We start from the raw sequence: 9,986 nt of genomic DNA, 5'->3' as shown, positions 1-9,986 counted from the left end.
TTATTGATTCGACTCAAGGGGAAGCGAAATAATATTCTCAAGTATTAGCAGCTGAGTTGTCAATTCAACCACACCTGAAAGATTAGTGTCTGCAAGCAAAGTATCAGTAGCAAAGTGGTATGATAGCAACGGTGCCAGAAAAAGGTATGTTGACGCCAGACCATTCCTGACTTGTTGTATCAATGGCGCCAGAAAATATGTCTTGCAGCAGGTAACAACAAAGTAGCAAGTAACAGCAGTAGTGACAGCAGTAGCAAGTAACAGCAGTAGTGACAGCAGTAGCAAGTAACAACAGTAAAAGACTCGTAGGCATTAGATCGGTGATGGATGATTATGCTGGATGTGATTCGTCATGTAACAGCTATAACACGGAGAGATAAGTAACTAGCTCCCGTTCGTCAATCTAATGTAGGCATATATTCCGTATGTAGTCATACATGCTTAGGGAAAAGAACTTGCATGACATCTATTGTCCATCCCTCCCGTGGCAGCGGGGTCCTAATGGAAACTACATGATATTAAGGTTCTCCTTTTAATCAAGAACCGGACCAATGCATTAACCCTTGGTGAATACATGAACTCCTCATACTATGGTCATCTCTGGGAGTGGTTTCGGCTATTGTCACTCCGGGGTTGCCGGGTCATAACACATAGTAAGTGACTACAACTTGCAAGATAGGATCTATAACACACATATATTGGCGACAACATAATAGGTTCAGATCTGAAATCATGGCACTCGGGCCCTAATGACAAGCATTAAGCATGGCAAAGTAGTAGCAACATGAATCTCACAACATAGTGGATACTAGCGATCAATCCCCATCAAAACTAACTCGATTACATAATAGATCTCATCCAACTCATCACCGTCTAGCAAGCCTACGATGAGATTACTCAGGAACGTTGAAGAGCATCATGGAATTGGCGATGGAGGAAGGTTGATGATGACGATGGCGACGATTTCGCCTCTCCAGAGCCCACAACGGACTCCAGATCTGCCCTCCAGATAAAGAACAGGAGGTGGCGGCGCTTCCGTATCGTAAAACGCGATGAATCCTTCTCTCTGATTTGTTTCCGGGCGAAACGGAATATATAGAGCTGAGTTTGGAGGCGATGGAGCCTCGTGGGCCCCACAAGCCCTCACGGTGCGGCCAGGGGGGTGGCCGCGCCCCCTGGGCTTGTGGCCCACTGGCTCACGTCCTCCAGTGGATCTTTGCGTAGGTATTTTTGATTAATTCTAGAAAAAATCTTCGTAAATTTTCAGGTCATTCCAAGAACATTTATTTCTGCACAAAAACGACACCATGGCAATTCTGCTGAAAATAGCGTTAGTCCGGGTTAGTTCCATTCAAATCATGCAAGTTAGAGTCTAAAACAACGGCAAAAGAGTTTGGAAAAGTAGATACGACGGAGACGTATCAGTATGCTGTGTGTCGCACCTCATGTGTGCCTTGCCATGAATCTCTCAAGGGATACATGAATGATCCGGGATTGAATCACTGAACATCGGTCAAAGATATCCTTAGTAACTATTGGACTAAGGAATTTTTCCCCATTATGGAGGTGATTAAAGAGTTCGTGGTAAAGGGTTACATCGATGCAAACTTTGACACTAATCTGAATAACTCTGAGTAGTAAACCGGATTCGTATAGTGGAGCAGTCATTTGAAGTGGTTCCAAATGGCGCGTGGTAGCAACATATATAGGATGACATGGAGATTTGCAAAGCACACATAGATATGAAAGGTTTAGACTCGTTGACTAAAACCTCTCTCAAAAGCAAGACATGATCAAGCCCTAGAACTATATGGGTGTTGGATTGATTGCAATCACATAGTGATGTGAACTAGATTATTGGCTCTAGTGCAAGTCAGAGACTGTTGGAAATATGCCCTAGAGGCAATAATAAATTGATTATTATTATATTTCCTTGTTCATAATAATCGTTTATTATCCATGCTAGAATTGTATTGATTGGAAACTCAAATATATGTGTGGATACATAGACAACACACTATCCCTAGTGAGCCTCTAGTTGACTAGCACGTTGATCAACAATGGTAAAGGTATCCTGGACATAGACAAGTGTTGTCACTTGATAACGATCACATCATTAGGAGAATGATGTCATGGACAAGACCCAAACTGTAAACATAGCATATGATCGTGTCTGTTTGTTGCTACTGTTTTCTGCATGTCAATGTATCTATTCCGATGACCATGAGATCATGCAACTCCCGGACACCATAGGAATACCTTGTGTGTATCAAACGTCGCAACGTTACTCGGTGACTACAAAGGTCCTCTACAGGTATCTCCGAAGGGGTCTGTTCGGTTGGCATGGATCAAAACTGGGATTTGACACTCCATGTGACGGAGAGGTATCTTGGGGCCCACTCGGTAATACAACATCACAATAAGCCTTGCAAGCAATGTGACTAATGAGTTAGTTGCGGGATCTTGTATTACAGAACGAGTAAAGAGACTTGTCGGTAACTGAATCCTTGACATAGAGGTTGAACCGATAGAGATCTTCGTAGAATATGTAGGAGCCAATATGTACATCCAGATCCCGCTATTGGTTATTGTCCGGAGAGTGTCTCAGGTCATGTCTGCATAGTTCCCAAACCCGCAGGGTCTGCACACTGAAGGTTTGGTGATGTTTCGGTATAGTTGAGTTGTAGGTGTTGGTGACCGAAGGTTTTTCGGAGTCCCGGATGAAATAATGGACATCTCAAGGAGCTCCGAAATGGTCCGAAGGTAAAGATTTAGATATAGGAAGTCCTGTTTTGGTCACCGGAAAAGTGTCGGGCTCATCAGTAGTGTACCGGGAGTGCCGGGAGGGTACCGGGGACCACCAGGAGGGGTGTGATGACCCTAGGGCTTCATGGGCCAAGAGAGGAGGCAAACCAGCCCCTGGTGGGCTGGCCGAAGTGTAAGTGCATCTAGTGCCCCTTAGTGATTTTGGTGGTTTGAATACTTATAGGTTAAGTATCTAATGTGTTCTTGAGTGTACACAGGATATATAAGTCGCTGAAGAGTTTGAAATATTTGATGAATGTCGACCCTTAAAAATGTATATCTTCGGTTGAAGAAATTGGTCTGAAGCTAAAGAATTGAATCACGAAGAATTTGCGATGAAATTGATATTCCTCATGAAGATATTGAAATTGAGGAATTCGGTGTGTCCTGAAGAAAATAAATCTGAAGACTTTGAAGCACGAAGATTTATCCTTTATGTTTTATTTTCTTCACACTTGAGTAATAGGATGACGGTACTGTTAAAGGGGGTCGAGGTAACACTTCAGAATGAATTTCCTCATGATGCTCAACCCAAGCCTAATCCTACCAAAAGCCTCAAGTGAGGAATATGAGAGACATGAGGATTCTCATAGTTGAGGGTCCCGACCGTTACCGATAGTCGCGCCACATCATAGGTCTTATCCACATCAACGGTCATATTATTTAAGGGCATTAAACTCAAATCATGTCGGGATGCTCCCAGGCTATAAATAGCCGCCCCCACAACCATTAGCTGGTTGGCTGCTCCGTTAGAAAGTGACACTTGTCATAAGAGCAACCCAAATTCCTCATAGTCTTCGAGAGTAATTCATCAGTGAGGAATACCCCAAACACCAAACCACAAACCAAAAACCAAGTGATTGAGCATCAGTGAAGAAGTTGTTCCTGTGTGGGACTGAAGCCTTTTACCTTTGAGGACTGTGCATTCTCCAGACGGTTAGGCGTTGTAAGTGCATCTAGTGCCCCTTAGTGATTTTGGTGGTTTGAAGACTTATATGTTAAGTATCTAATGTGTTCCTGAGTGTACACATGATCTATGAGTAGCTGAGGAGTTTGAAATATTCGATGAATATCGACCCCTAAAAATGTATATGTTCAGTTGAAGAAATTGGTCTGAAGCTAAAGAATTGAATCGCGAAGAATTTGCGATGAAATTGATATTCCTTATGAAGATATTGAATTTGAGGAATTCGGTGTGTCCTGAAGAAAATCAATATGAAGACTTTGAAGCATGAAGATTTATCCTTTCTGTTTTATTTTCATCACAATTGAGTAATAGGAACACCGTACTGTTAAAGGGGGTCGAGGTAACACATTGGAATGAATTTCCTCATGATGCTCAACCCAAGCCTAATCCTACCAAAAGCCTCAAGTGAGGAATATGAGAGACATGAGGACTCTCACAGTTGAGGGTCACGACCGTTATCGATAGCACGCCACATCATTGGTCTTATCCACAACAAAGGTCATATTATTTAAGGACATTAATGTCAAATCATGTCGGGATGCTCCCAGGCTATAAATAGCCGCCCCCACAACCATTAGCTGGTTGGCTGCTCCGTTAGAAACTGACACTTGTCATAAGAGCAACCCAAATTCCTCAGAGTCTTCGAGAGTATTTCATCAGTGAGGAAATACCCCAAACACCAAACCACAAACCGAAAACCAAGTGCTTGAGCATCACTGAAGAAGTTGTTCCTGTGTGGGAATGAAGCCTTTTACCTTTGAGGACTGTGCATCCTCCATACGGTTAGGCGTCATGGTCTAGAGCAATCCAGCAGTCAATTGTGAATCGCTAGGTGACCAAGTTTGTGAGGGTTTGGAAGTCTGCCCTAAAGACTTACCACGAGTGTTGGGCGAGGACCTTGAGTTCTTACCCAAGGAGAATACGGTAGGGACCATGTGTCCCAGGACTGTGTGTCCTTTGGTTTCAATACCAAGTCGCTCCAAACCAGATGTACAACTGTCACAGCAGTTGGAACTGGGTCATCAACCACTGTCTTCACTGTGAAACTGATTCTATTTCCTCAACTCTTTATATTCCTCATATTGTGTGTTGATGATCTTCACTATCACTATTTGAAGAATTTGCTGAAGACTTTCTCTGAAATTCCTCAACTCCAAATTCTTCACGCAAGTTAATCCTCATCTGTTTTCTGCCTGCCTGCATACTGTGCAAATTGTTTTCATATTCTTCATTTGAAAAACTGTTGTAGCGATACTTTGCACTCCTGATCCTTTGATGTTTCCGTTGTAAGTTAGTCATCAGTGAGGAATTTCCTCAAAAGGAATTTCCTGAGTGATGAAATTCTAAAAATCTCCTATTCACCCCCCTCTAGTCGATATAACGCACTTTCAATTGGTATCAGAGCAAGGTACTCCCTTGTTCTGTGTAATTTTGGTTTAACCACCTGGAGTTTTAGTTATGTCGACTGCAGGCATGTTTAAGGTTACTGCAGCATGTCCTACTTTCGAAGGAAAGGACTTGACCTTCTGGAAGACCAAGATCGAGATGCATCTACAAGCTATTGACAATGATATCTAGTATATTGTGGAACATGGCGTCCCTATCATCTCTGCTACTATCTCTGCCGCTGATGTGAAGAAATTGAAGCAACTTGATTCTCAAGCGAAGAATATCATCTGTGGCCATCTAAGCAAGGGCCAGTATGGCAGAGTAAATGCTTTGGGCTCAGCAAAACTTATTTGGGAAAGTCTGTCCAAAGTTAATGAAGGAGTATCAACCCAGCGTGATTCTCGTGTTGATGTTCTTCGCAATCTCTTCAATCGCTTCAAGAGGTTTGACAATGAAAGTTGCCAAGATACCTTTGATCGCCTCACTGACATATCAAATGAACTGCAAGCACTGGGAGCACGAGACATTACTGATCACGAATTGTGAAGAAACTGCTAAGATTTTTGGATTCTTCATTTGATACTTTAGTTCTGATGATTCAAGAAAGACCAGACTACAAGATGCTTGATCCAGCTGATATACTAGAAAGACTCAATACTCATGAATTCCAACAAGAAGAAAAGAGAGATTTATATGGACAAAGCTATTCTAGACCACGTGCACTGAAGGCCAAAGAAATCTCCTCATCTCAAGAAGAAGACTCGGATGGTAGCATTGGTAATCCTGAAGAATTTGGACATGAGCTTGCAATGCTCGTGAGGAAATTCCAGAGGTTTACACGATGTGGCCAGTTCGGTAAATCTTCAAGAAGAGATATGAGGAAATCAGAATCTTCATCTGAGGACTACAAGAAAAGAACCTGCCACAAATACAAGAAATCAGGTCACTACATTGCTGATTGTCCTCGTTGGGGAAAGGAATCAAAGAAGAAGAAATACAAGGATGAAAGTTCTGATGACTCAAAAAAAGATGAAATCTTCAAAATCCTCATCTTCAAAGTTCTCATCACATAAGAAGACTAGTTTCAGAAAGGCTCGGGCACTTATTGGCAAGGAAATGGATTCCGAGGCAGAATCGAAGGAATGTGATGAAGAGGAGGGTTCTGATGAAGACTCAGAATCAGAACAGGCTAGTCTTGCACTTGCAACCACATTCGTGAGCAAGTCAATCTTCAACACTTAAGAAAATGATAACACCATCCACACTGATGACTATGCTGATGACTTCGCTCCAACCTATTGCTTCATGGCAAAGGGTTCAAAGGTACCGAATGATGCTTCCTCCTCTGATTCAAGTGACTGTGAACCTCATGATTATAAAAAACCCAGTTACAGTAAACTTGCTATCATTGCCACTAAACAACAAACTACCTGGAAAAGCTTCAGAAACTGCTAGATAGAAGCGATGATCTGTTGAATGATGAAATGAAAATTACTCAAATCCTCACTGAAGATATGAAAAGTCTTTAGTCCAGATTTGATAATCTTCAAGATCGTCATGTTACACTCCTCGCTGATCATGAGAAACTTTCCTATGTATTTCTTCAAAGGAATCTTGGTCTAGAGAAGCTAAGGATTTCTCATGATGATCTTCGTTTGGAAAATGATTCATTACTAGCTCAACAAATCAGTGCTGCTCAAGATGAATTCATTCCTCCGTGTCTTAAATGCATCAAACGTGAAACTGCTAATTCTTCACCAGACTCATCAAATGCTTCAATTGCTACAAATTCTTCAACTACTCATGTAGTGTCAAATCCCTCACTTGAGGAAAACACAAATGTCAGTAATGAAAATGCAGGGCTGAAGGAATTGTATGTCATAGGGATATACAAAAGTCTCAAAGGACATCAAACCCTTTGTGATGTGCTCAAAAAGCAGATCTTGAACAGGAACCCGAGGAAAGAAGGAATTGCCTTTGAGAGGAAATTGAATGCTGATGGATCTTATTGGAAACATGAGACGTATCCCAAAACCTCATGGGTTGCTGCTACTGGGCCTCCTTTTGACCCATCCAATCTAATAGGCTTTTCATGTGAATTATCCTATTCCTCAGATGAGTCATTTGACTCCAACTATAAACTATTCAAAAACCAATATTGTAAAGTATTTGCTCGATATGTTGGAACTAACTGCAGGAATAGCCCGCCCTTGAGGAAAATCTGGGTTCCCAAATGTTGCCTTGAAAATCTTCAGGTGAGTGTCCTCATGACACCACCTATTAAGAATTTGAACCCCAGATCAAATTCTTCAGGAGGACCAAAGTCTTCAAGAGGATCAAAATCCTCAACTGGTCGAAACTATGCTCGTACCCGTGCTAATGCTTCTAACATGTAGGGAATTACAAGGAATATGAATATTGAAAGTGCCTTATATCGACTAGAGGGGGGTGAATATGAGATTTTTAGAATTTCATCACTGAGGAAATTCCTTATGAGGAAATTCCTTATGAGGAAATTCCTCACTGATGACTAACTTATAGCGGAAACAGTAAAGGATCACAAGTGCAAAGTTTCAGAACATCAGTTTTTCAGTGTGAGGAATGTGAAAACAGATTGCATAGTGAGCACGCGCGCAGAAAACAGATGAGGATTAACTAGCGTGAAGAATTTGGGGTTCAGGAATTTCAGAGAAAGTCTTCAGCAAATTCTTCAAACAGTAAAAGTGAAAGTTATGAACACATAATCTGAGGAATGTAAGGAGTTGAGGAATTAGAACCCGTTTCACAGCGAAGACACTAGTTGATGACCCAGTTCCAACTGTTGTGACAATTGTACATCTGGTCTGGAGCGGCTTGGTATTGAAACCAAAAGACACACAATCCCGGGACACACAGTTCCTACCGTATTCTCCTTGGGCTAAGAACACACAGTCCTCGCCCAACACTCGTGGAAAGTCTTGATGGCAGACTTCCAAACCCTCACAAACTTGGTCACCCGGCGATCCACAATTGACTGCTGGATTGCTCTAGACCATGACGCCTAACCGTCTAGACGATGCACAGTCCTCAAAGGTAAAAGGCTTCAGTCCCACACAGGAACAACTTCTTTAGTGATGCTCAATCACTTGGTTCTAGGTTTGTGGTTTCGGTGTATGGGGTATTTCCTCACCGATGAATTACTCTCGAAGACTCTAAGGAATTGGGTTGCTCTTATGACAAGTGTCAGTTTCTAACGGAGCAGCCAACCAGCTAATGGTTGTGGGGGCGGCTATTTATAGCCTGGGAGCATCCCGACATGATTTGACACTAATGCCCTGAAATATTATGACCGTTGGTGTGGATAAGCCCAATGATGTGGCGTGGCAATCGAAATGGTCGGAACCCTCAACTGTGAGAGTCCTCATGTCACTCGTATTCCTCACTTGAGGCTTTTCGTAGGATTAGGCTTGTGTTGAGCATCATGAGGAAATTCATTCCAAAGTGTAACTTCGACCCCCTTTAACAGTACGGTGTTCCTATTACTCAAATGTGAAGAAAATAAAACAGAAAGAGTAAATCTTCATGCTTCAAAGTCTTCAGATTTATTTTCTTCAGGACACACCGAATTCCTCAATTTCAACATCTTCATTCATTCCAATGTGTTACCTCGACCCCCTTTAACAGTACGGTGTTCCTATTACTCAAGTGTGAAGAAAATAAAACAGAAAGGATAAATCTTCATGCTTCATCTTCAGATTGATTTTCTTCAGGACACACCGAATTCCTCAAATTCAATATTTTCATGAGGAATATCAATTTCATCGCAGATTCTTCGCGATTCAATTCTTCAGCTTCAGACCAATTTCTTCAACCGAAGATATACATTTTTAGGGGTCGATATTCATCAAATATTTCAAACTCCTCAGTGAATTATAGATCCTATGTACACTCATGAATACATTAGATACTTAACCTATAAGTTTTCAAACCACCAAAATCACTAAGGGGCACTAGATGCACTTACAATCTCCCCCTTTTGGGTGGTTGATGACAATTGGGTTAAGTCTTCGACAGGGATAAAAATATGAAGTGTAAATACTTATTTGAGGAATTTGAAATCAAGATGCACAAAGACTCCCCCTGAAGATGTGCATATCTTGAGGATTTTGCTTTTCACAGCAAATGCACATTGATGATTTATTATCATGGAGATCTCCCCATGAGTCTTGTAAATCATGCATGCATATAACGTATAGTATGAAGAAAATGAAGATGCATGATGAGAAATGGTATCTGACGAATTCCATCATGCATGCTTTAAAAATTTGAGGAATAAGCATACAAAGAAAGAATGTTCAAAACCGTCAGAGTACCATCGGGCTTAAGTTACTACTCATTACATAAAAACTTCAGAAGATCCAAGAGTTTGTAACTTAAATATAGTTCATAAGCCCCCAAATATCCCACTTGAAGAATAAATCTCAAGTTTCTCCCCCTTTGTCATCAAGTGACAAAAAGGGACAAACTGAGGACTAACGCCCGTGAAGACTTCACTTCTTCGCGGTTGATGAAGATGTGTGGTGCTTCTTGGGAGTAGTCTTCTTCCTTGGACCAGTGGCAGTGTCGAGCTGTTCTTCATCAGATTCAGTAGTGCGGAATGAAGAAAAGGAACTGTCTTCAAGATCTGGAACTGGAATTGGCCTAAACTTCTTCTTGGGAGGCCACGACCAGTCAAAGTCTCGCTCAAAGTCCAATTCTTCAAGTTCTGTCTGAGTCTTCAGACCAGCAAGTGTGGCCCAGGTGCAATCAAAAACCTCATGCAGATAGTGATGGTTAAGCTTCACAG

Source organism: Hordeum vulgare, chromosome 7H, assembly GCF_904849725.1.
Source record: "Hordeum vulgare subsp. vulgare chromosome 7H, MorexV3_pseudomolecules_assembly, whole genome shotgun sequence".
In the NCBI taxonomy this organism is placed as follows: Eukaryota; Viridiplantae; Streptophyta; class Magnoliopsida; order Poales; family Poaceae; genus Hordeum; species Hordeum vulgare.
The sequence above is the reverse complement of the archived record's forward strand: the minus strand, read 5'-3'. Positions refer to the sequence as shown.